The sequence below is a fragment of the Ahaetulla prasina genome, chromosome 14, assembly GCF_028640845.1.
Source record: "Ahaetulla prasina isolate Xishuangbanna chromosome 14, ASM2864084v1, whole genome shotgun sequence".
NCBI classification, from domain to species: domain Eukaryota; kingdom Metazoa; phylum Chordata; class Lepidosauria; order Squamata; family Colubridae; genus Ahaetulla; species Ahaetulla prasina.
Genome location: NC_080552.1, coordinates 4,900,146 through 4,910,993, shown reverse-complemented (window position 1 = coordinate 4,910,993; position 10,848 = coordinate 4,900,146).

Here is a 10,848-nt window from a genome sequence, read left to right as displayed (position 1 = left end):
TTTTTTTGCTCTTGAATTTTCCTTTATAAAGCAGATATCGACATAAACAATGATTATTATTTATCTTCTTGAACCACTTTCAGGTTTGACCTTTTTCCAAGAAAGTATGGTGAATGTATTTATATTTTTAATTCTGATATATTTATATTTTGATTGGGAGCTGCCCAGAGTTGTTGGTTAAAAGATGGGCAACTATATAAGTATAGGTTGCATATTGTAAAGATTTGGTGTTCTCGTCTGAAGTCTCATAAGATTTAAGCAATCTCGGTAATAATAATGATTAAAGGTAAAGGTTCCCCTCGCACATATGTGCTAGTCATTGCCAACTCTAGGGGGTGGTGCTCATCTCCGTTTCAAAGCCGAAGAGCCAGCGCTGTCCAAAGATGTCTCCGTGGTCATGTGGCCGGCATGACTCAATGGCAAAGGTGCACGGAACGCTGTTCCCTTCCCACCAAAAGTGGTCCCTATTTTTTCTACTTGCATTTTTACATGCTTTCGAAACTGCTAGGTTGGCAGAAGCTGGGACAAGTAACGGGAGCTCACCCTGTTACACGGCAGCACTAGGGATTCGAACCGCTGAGCTGCCGACCTTTCGATCGACAAGCTCGACGTCCTAACCCCTGAGCCACTGCGTCCCTTCCATAATAATGATTACAATAACACAATGACCTTGAAATAGAAAGACTGTGGCAAAAGAAAGCAAAGGTAATACCAATAGTGATAGGCGCCTTGGGTGCAATCCAAAAACACCCCTTGAACACGGTCAACCAGCATTGACAAATGCAATCAGTCAATTGCAAAAGGCAGCCTGACTTGGAACAGCTTAAATCCTGTGATGACACCTTTATCACACAATCAAGCAACAGCATCTGCCTATCTCAGGTCCTTAGGAAGGACTTGATAGGTAGATAAAAATGCCAAATTCAGTCTAAACATCTGGCTGTGTGACAAACTGTAATAAGGCATATTGGACATCTTTTGCAAGACCTTGGCCATTAATTATAAAGATACATCTTTTGTGCCCCTGCACAAAATCATTAAAACATCATGGTTCGCTTTTTTCAAACAAAGAAATAATTTTCATTATTTGAATGAACAGCTAAGAATAGTAGGTATGTCTAGCCTAGTGAAGAGAAGTATTAGGAGGACACACAAAAGCTGAGTTCCAGTACTTGAGGGGCTGTCATAAAGAGGAGATTAACTTATTTTCTAAGGCACCTGGGGGCAGGATCCATCTCCTTCCACTTATGACTGTAACTTTGTTGCTTGTATCCTTACGATTTATACTGATATTGTTTCCTGATTGCTTATTTGTACCCTATGACTATCATTAAGTGTTGTATCATTAAGTGTTAAATTTGTACCCTATGACTATCATTAAGTGTGGTAAGTGTTGTACCTTAATGAAGGTATCTTGTCTTTTATGTACACTGAGAGCGTATGCACCAAAGACAAATTCCTTGTGTGTCCAATCACACTTGGCCAATAAAAAAATTCTATTCTTCTATTCTAAAGGGTGGAAGCTTGTTAAAGAGAGATTCCATCTAGTATGAAGTAATTTTTGAGGAATCATTGAGTCTGTCATTTGCACCTCCATAACTGTCTGGTTCGGTTCTGCAACCCAACAAGAAAAACACAGACTTCAGAGGATAATTAGAACTGCAGAAAAAATAATTGCTACCAACCTGCCTTCCATTGGGGACCTGTATACTGCACGAATCAAGAAGAGGGCCGTGAAAATATTTACAGATCCTTCACATCCCTGACATAAACTGTTTCAACTCCTATCCTCAAAACGACGCTATAGAGCACTGCACACCAGAACAACTAGACACAAGGACAGTTTTTTCCCGAAGGCCATCACTCTGCTAAACAAACAATTCCATCAACACTGTCAGACTATTTACTAAATCTGCATTACTATTAATCTTCTCATAGTTCCCATCACCAATCTCTTTCCACTTATGACTGTATGACTGTAACTTTGTTGCTGGCAATCCTTATGATTTATATTGATATACTGACCATCATTTGTGTTGTAAATGTTGTACCTTGATGAACGTATCTTTTCTTTTATGTACACTGAGAGCATCTGCACCAAGACAAATTCCTTGTGTGTCCAATCACACTTGGCCAATAAAAATTCTATTCTATTCTATTTCCTGACAGTGAAATCAATTAATCAACGAAACAGCTTGGGGTTGTGAGCGCTCCATCACTGAAGGTTTTCACAAATAGACTGGACAACCATTTGAGTGGGATGGTGTAAGGCTCCTGCCTTGAGAAGGAGACTGGACTAGAAGACCTTCAATTCCCTTTTGGCTCTATGATTCTATGTTCAACTCCCAGAGTTTCTAGCCAGCATGGCTTGTTGGGGAATTCTGGGAGCTGAAATCCAGTTGTAACTTCTCATGTTATAGAGCAGGGGTGTCAACCCCCCCCCCCACCTGCGTCATCATGTGACGTATTGCAACTTTTTCCCCCCCTTTCAGGCGTGGGCAGCGCGCGACGCATCCGGTCCATGAGCCGCGAGTTTGACAGCCCTGTTGTAGAGGTTGCGTAACACTGGATTAGACAGTTGATTGACTGACATAAGTAGACCACGTATCTGAGCAGCCTCTCTTTGGTCTGACTCCTGATCACAAGAAAAACATGTGGATGCATCATTCTGCCATCAATCAGGCCTAACACCTAACCCTTTTCTTTTTGTCTGTGTTTAAAAAAGCAAATGTCTGAATGGCCCAGGAGTAGAAGAAAGTCCTTGTTCTAAAGCAGGGGTCTCCAGCCTTGGCAACTTTAAGACTTGTGGACAACTTTAAGACTTGTGAACTTCAACTTCCAGAGTTCCAGAGGAACTCTGGGAGTTGAAGTCCACAAGTCTTAAAGTCTTAAAGTTGCCAAGGTTGGAGACCCCTGTTCTAAAGGATTTTCCTCTCTAAATTCAGCTTTAGAAGTCTGGCAATCTGAAGCACCTTGTCCCTGCTCCTCAGGATCTAGTGGAATGACACCTGGCTACACAGGGTGCTCTCAATATTATCATTAAATCAGCTTTGCTTGATAGAAATGAGCAAGTTTGGTTCGAATACTATTTCTTCTTCGGTTCTCCATTTTTGATATCTTTTGGTGAAGTATATAAGGAGTAGGAAGAGACTGAACTATAATTCCAATGCAGCAAAATCATAATACGGGCGGAATGATGAGCTGGCATAAATCCCAGGAAAGGAAATGAGGCTTTTTTTCAATCAATCAGGACAGAGGTGGAAGGACCTTAGAGGTCTTGTAGTCCAACCCAGGGGTGAAATCCAGCAAGTTCTGACCAGTTCTGGAGAACCAGTAGCAGAAATTTTGAGTAGTTCGGAGAACTGACAAATACCACCTCTGGCTGGCCCCAGAGTGGGTGGGAATGGAGAGTTTGCAATATCCTTCCCCCAGGAATGGGGGTGGGAATGGGGATTTTACAGTATCCTTCCCCCCAAGAGTGGGGGTGGAAATGGAGAGTTTGCAATATCCTTCCCCCAGGAGTGGGGTGGGAATGGGGATTTCGCAGTATCTTTCCCCCCAGGAGTGGGGTGGGAATGGAGAGTTTACAATATCCTTCCCCCCAGGAGTGGGGTGGGAATGGGGATTTTGCAATATCCTTCCCCCAGGAGTGGGGAGGGAATGGGGATTTTGCAGTATCCTTCCCCCCAGATGTGGGGTGGGAATGGAGAGTTTACAATATCCTTCCCCCAGGAGTGGGGAGGGAATGGGGATTTTACAGTATCCTTCCCCCCAAGAGTGGGGGTGGAAATGGAGAGTTTGCAATATCCTTCCCCCAGGAGTGGGTGGGAATGGGGATTTTGCAGTATCCTTCCCCCCAGATGTGGGGTGGGAATGGAGAGTTTACAATATCCTTCCCCCAGGAGTGGGGAGGGAATGGGGATTTTGCAGTATCCTTCCCCCCAGGAGTGGGGGTGGGAATGGAGAGTTTGCAGTATCCTTCCCCCCAGGAGTGGGGTGGGAATGGAGAGTTTACAATATCCTTCCCCCAGGAGTGGGGAGGGAATGGGGATTTTGCAGTATCCTTCCCCCCAGGAGTGGGGTGGGAATGGAGAGTTTACAATATCCTTCCCCCAGGAGTGGGGAGGGAATGGGGATTTTGCAGTATCCTTCCCCCCAGGAGTGGGGGTGGGAATGGAGAGTTTGCAATATCCTTCCCCCCAGGAGTGGGGTGGGAATGGGGATTTTGCAGTATCCTTCCCCCAGGAGTGGGTGGGAATGGGGATTTTGCAGTATCCTTCCCCCCAGGAGTGGGGTGGGAATGGAGAGTTTGCAGTATCCTTCCACTGCCACACCCACCAAGCCACACCCACAGAACCAGTAGTAAAAAAATTGAATTTCACCACTGGTCCAACCCCTTGCTCAAGCAGGAGACCCTCTACCATTTCAGACAAATGGCTATCCAGTCTCTTCTCAAAAGCCTCCCGTGATGGAGCATCCACAACTTCTGAAGGCAAAGCCGTTCCCACCGATGAATTGTCCTCACTGTTAGGAAGTTTCTCTTTAATTCCAGGTTGCTTCTCTCCTCTATTAGTTTCCAACCATTGTTTCTTGTCCTGCCCTCTGGTGCTTTGGAAAATAATTTGACCCCCGCTTCAGTGGTGAAATGCACTTACCTTCGCTACCGGATGGGAAATGTGAGTGTGTGCGCCTCTTCTGCGCATGTGCAGAGGGTCAAAAATGGGACATACTGACGTCCCGGCGGGTGGGCAGAGCCTCCTGCTACTGGCCCTATCGGTTTGTGCAAGCCGGATAGATCGGCCAGATTTCACCGCTGCCCCTCTTCTTTGTGGCAGCCCCTCAAATATTGGAAGACTGCTATCGTATCATCTTTAGTCCTTTTTTTCTAGACTAGCCAGTTCTATCTAGTTCCTACAAACGTTCATCTGTTTCAGCCTCCAGGTGCTTGATGATCTTAGTTGTTTTCCTCTGTACTTTTTTCAAAGTCTCAACATCCTTTTTTGTAAGGTGGTGACCAAAACTGGATGCAATATTCCAGGTGTGGTCTTACTAAGGCTTTACAAAGCGGTACTAATACTTCGCGTGATTTTGATTCTCCGTTTATTCAACCCAGGACTGCATTAGCTTTTTGCAGCCAAGCCTGCTTCTATACTTGGCTTTCAAGGCAGTCAAGCCCTGCTAGCCATTTCCTTTAAGGCAGTGCTCTAGGTTTCATCCCCTTCTCTCATGATCTGAAATAGGGGATTCAGGAGTCCAAGTGCTTGGATCTTGGGTGGGAACCTCCCCATCATGTGCGCTCCAGCCGGGATCTCTTCCAGAGGTTCCTAAGAGTGCCTGAATTCCTCAGGGATTCACCTGATCTAAATTTTTTTATGCAATGAAGGATACATTAACAAATACATGATAAGATAGGAGGCGATGAAGGTTTTACAGATTAATAGAGTTAGAAGGGACCTTGTAGGTCATCTAATCCCACCCCCGGTCCCCCTACACCAGTGATGGCTAATCTTTTTGCCAGCATGTGCCAAAAGGAAGGAAGTGCAGGGGGGAGTCACACTTGTGTGTGCCAACGCTCATAATTCAATGCCCCCAGTGCCCTACCCCCCGTGCTTCCCCCGCTTTTGGCACGCGACGGCAAAAAGGTTACCGGTGGGCCCGGTAGGCCTGTTTTTCACTCTTCACTGGCTCCAGAGGCTTTCTTGGAGCCTGGGGAGGGCGAAAACGGCCTTTCCCACCCCCCTCAGAAGCCCTCCGGAGGCCGGAAATGGCCCATTTCCCGACTTCCAATGGGTGCAGAAGGCCCGAAAATCAGCTGGCTGGCATGCACATGCGCACTGGAGCTGAGCTAGGGCAACGCTCGTGTGCCCACAGATATGGCTCCGTGTGCCGCCATAGGTTCGCCATTACGGCCCTACACCATTTCTGACAGATGGCAGTCCAGTCTCTTCTTGAAAGCTTCCAGGGATTTAGGTCTTCTTAAGGTGGCGGTTTGGAAATGGAGATTGCAAGAAAGAGTGATCAGGTCTGGACCCCTTACACACACACACACACACACACACACACACACACACACACACACCGGAAGAGGTTACTACCTACTTGCAGGACTGACTCGGCCTTCTTAGGATCTGCCGTGTTTACATGGGAGATACACTTTCTACAGATAGGTCAATATGAGCTCAACCTGACGCCCACATCGTGGCAGGATATGTTTTAAATGCCACGGGTGGGGTTACCGAAGTGCCATGAGTCTTTAATGAGCATGAAGTTTTGGAAAGGGATATTTCAAACTCCACCCTCCGTTGTGTGCTCCTTTGTTTTTCCAGTAAACATGACTCCATCCTGACCTCAACAAAGCATTTTGAACCTGAGTGGAGAAGTCACCCTCACATGTCACCTGGCTGATTTCTTCACTGCTTCTTCTGGGATGATAAAAAAAATATATAATTAAAATCTTGATCGTGCGTTGCCTTGATCTCATTGTTCCTTATTAGTCAGCTCATCACTGAAACCCTGCAATTATGTTCTTAGCTACCTGTCATCGGTACAAATCTTTTAACAAAGCCATTAACCGAGGGTGGATTGAAGAGGAAAAATCGATTTTATGGAAGCCACCTTAAGATGAAAAGACCCTTTTATCCAGTGGTGGGATTCAAATAATTCAACAACCGGTTCTCTGCCTTAATGATTTCTTCCGACAACCAGCTCAGAAAGTTAACTGATTCTCCCGAAGTGGTACAAACTGGCTGAATCCCACCATTGCCTTTATCATGGGAGCTCTGGTGAATTTATCAGCATTTGGATGAAATGCATTTTGATCTTGGAACTCTAGAATCAGAAATCCTACAATATATATTCTTTTTTTTTTTTCATTTATATCCCGCCCTTCTCCGAAGACTCAGGGCGGCTTACACTATATCAAGCAATAGTCTTCATCCATTTGTATATTATATACAAAGTCGGAGAAGGTACGCAACTTGGACGTGCTCCTGGATGATCCGCCAGTTGCGTCCCTTCCTGGACCGGGATGCCTTATGCATGGTCACTCATGCTCTCGTAACTTCTCGCCTGGACTACTGCAATGCTCTCTACATGGGGCTCCCCTTGAAGAGCACCCGGAGACTTCAGCTAGTCCAGAATGCGGCTGCGCGGGGTATTGAGGGAGCGGTTCGGAGCTCCCACGTAACACCTATCCTGCGCAGACTGCACTGGCTACCTGTTGTTTTCTGGGTGCGCTTCAAGGTATTGGTTACCACCTTTAAAGCGCTCCATGGCTTAGGACCGGGCTACTTACGGGACTGTCTACTGCCGGCCTCTATCTCCCATCGTCCGGTGCGTTCCCACAGAGAGGGACTCCTCAGGGTGCCGTCAGCCAAACAGTGTCGACTGGCGGCCCCCAGGGGGAGGGCCTTCTCTGTGGGGGCTCCGACCCTGTGGAACGAACTTCCCTTCGGGCTTCGACAACTACCTGACCTTAGGACCTTTCGCCGCGAACTTAAAACCTATTTATTTCGTATGGCTGGACTAGCTTGATTTTACTTTTAAATTTTAATTGAATTTGATGGGTTTTTAAATTTTTGTAATTTTATGAGGTGTATTGTTATTTTAAATTTTTGGGCAAATTTAAACCAGTTTTTTAAGGGTTGTTTTAATTATTGTGTATGTTTGTATTTTATCTGCCTGTTCACCGCCCTGAGTCCTTCGGGAGAAGGGCGGTATACAAATTAAAACATTATTATTATTATTATTATTATTATTATTATTATTATTATTATTATTATTATTATTATTATTATTATTATTATTATTATTATTAACTTATTGCCCCCAACAATCTGGGTCCTCATTTTACCTACCTTATAAAGGATGGAAGGCTGAGTCAACCTTGGGCCTGGTGGGACTAGAACCTGCAGTAATTGCAAGCAGCTGCTGTTAATAATAGACTGCATTAGTCTGTTGAGCCACCAGAATATGTATGTATGTATGTATGTATGTATGTATGTGTGTGTGTGTGTGTGTGTGTGTGTGTATATATATATATATATATATAGGTCTTTGGTTGTTCGGGTTTTCTCCCGTGTAAAATTGGAAGTGTCTTGGCGACGTTTCGACGAAGTCTCATTCGTCATTTTCAGGCTTCAGCTTCGGGCTTCTGGGAGCAATGTGTGATCGCAGCTGTTTCTTCCTTTTAACTGCTAGTGGGGGTTTGAACTGATTGGGTGGGAGCTTGGCTGTGCTCTGATTGGATGGGGGGTTTTCTGTGCTCTGATTGGCTGGGGGTGTGTCCTGTGTTGGTGGGGGCTTGGTTGTGCTCAGTCTAGTCTGTGCTGCAGGGGGATTTGAGTTGGTGAGCTGCATAGCTGTTGTTTGGCTTTGTGGTCGTGCTACATCTTCATAGTGGGTGTCAGTCTGCTGCATGAATGGATTGGAGGGGTTTGAAATGGCTAATGTTGCAGCTGCGGTCTGGCTTCTGGTTCTTGGTCGTGCTTCCTTATCAATGTGGGTTTGGGTCTGCTTTCTGGGTGGATGTGTGGTGGTGACATCCTGTGTGGACCTCGTGAGTGTGGGTCCGGTGTCATTCCTCGTGTTAGGGACTCGTTTGTCAATAAGGGCGGGTTTCCAAATGGCTGGTTGGCGAGAGGTATCATCTCGTTTGTTCATGCTGTGTGGGCGTTTTTCTATCTCGATGGCTTCTCTGATTATTCTGTTGTTAAAGTGTTCAGTTTTGGCGATAGTTCTGGTCTTTTTAAAGTCAATATCGTGTCCTGTGGCTTTAAGGTGTTGGACCAGGGAAGAAGTTGGTTCCTCTTTTTTGACTGAGTTCTTGTGTTCTTCAATGCGTGCACTTATTCTTCTGTTGGTTTGTCCGATGTATGTGGTGGGGCAGGCGGTGCATGGGATTTCATATACTCCTTGATTTTCTAACTCAATTTTGTCTTTGGGGTTTCTTAGGATGGTGGATATTTTTTGGTTTGTGCAGAATGCTGTCTTGATGTTATGTTTGTGGAGGATCTTGCTGATTCTGTCTGTGGTGCCTTTTATATATGGGAGGAGGGCTGTGCTGTTTTCTTGTTCTCTGTCTTGGATTTTAGTGGGGGGTTCTTTTTGGATTAGTTTGGTAATCTTATTTCTCTGGAATCCAATTTTACGTGGGAGAAAGCCCGAATAACCAAAGACCTACATACAAACACCCGCGAAAACCTCAGAAAACAAATATATATATATATATTCTGAAATCTTGACTGTCATCCATCCTTCCGAGGTCGGTAAAATGAGGACCCAGATCGTTGGGGGCAACAGGCTGACTCTGTAACCCATTTGGAGAGGGCTGTAAAGCACTTTGAAGCAGTATATACGTCTAAGGGCTATTGCTATGGTCCTTCCTTCCTTCCTTCCTTCCTTCCTTCCTTCCTTCCTTCCTTCCTTCCTTCCTTCCTTCCTTCCCTTCCATGTTGACACAGTGGCTAAAATGCAGACTAATTCTGCCAACTGCCAGCAGTTCGATCCTAACCAACTCAAAGTTGACTCAGCCTTCCATCTTCCGAGGTTGGTAAAATTTGGATTGTTGGGGGCAAGAGGCTGACTCTGTAAACTTCTTAGAGAGGGCTGTAAAAGCACAGTTAAGCGGTATATATTAGTCTAAAGACTATTGCTATTGTAGGATTTCCTGTTCCAACTGGTGTGAGGAAGTGTAAAATCTGGAAGGCTACTAATCCTTCACCTGATAATTAAGCAGCCAATTAATAAAACCCAGGCAAGTAATAATGGCCCATAGGACAAGCCACACTGCTTTGCTGGTTAAGGTTAAGGTTAAGGTTAAGGTCATTTTGAATAGGGATTGTGTTTGTAACAACTTCCTTGATTTACGACCACGATTGAGCTCAAAGTTTCTGTGGCTAAGCCAGACAATTGTTAAGTGACTTTTCCTCCATTTTACAACCTTTCTTGCCTCAGAACTCTTTTTCCTTAGCAACTGTAATTGATTCATGTTAAGAACAGTAGAAAAACAGAAAAACTCATGAAAACCTTCAAAAGGCTGGTGCTGTCCCACTTGAAAACCATCACGGATCCGCTGTTAGACCCCTTGTAATTTGCATACCGAGCAAATAGATTAACAGATGATGCTGTTAATATGGCTCTGCACTACATCCTACAATGTGTTGAATCTCCAAAGACCTACGCAAGAGTCCTCTTTATAGACTTTAGTTAAGCATTCAATACCATCATTCCAGACACTCTTCTAACTAAGCTAAACCAGCTACAAGTACCTGAACAGACTTGTAAGTGGATCACAAGCTTCCTAAGAAACAGGAAGCAGCAGGTGAAGCTAAGCAGAATCCCATCAGATACCTGTGCAATTAGCACGGGGGGCCCCAAGGCTGTGTGCTCTCCGCACTTCTCTCTCGTTGGTATTGCCAACGATTCATCTGTCAAACTACCAAAGTTCTCAGATGACGTAACAGTGATCGGTCTCATTCGAGACAATGATGAATCCACATACAGACAGGAGGTTGAATGACTAGCCTCCTGGTGCGACAGAACAATCTGGAACTGAACACACTCAAAACCGTAGAAATGGTGGTAGACCATTTAGGAGAAACCCTTCCATACTTCTACCTCTTACTAGACAACACAGTATCAACAATAGAAACCTTCAAATTTCTAGGTTCTACCATATCGCAAGATCTAAAATGGACAGCTAACATCAAAAACGTCATCAAAAAAGCACAACAAAGAATATTCTTTCTGTGCCAACTCAGAAAGCTCAAACTGCCCAAGGACCTGCTGATCCATTTCTACAGAGGAATTATTGAGTCTGTCATCTGCACCTCTGTAATTGTCTGGTTC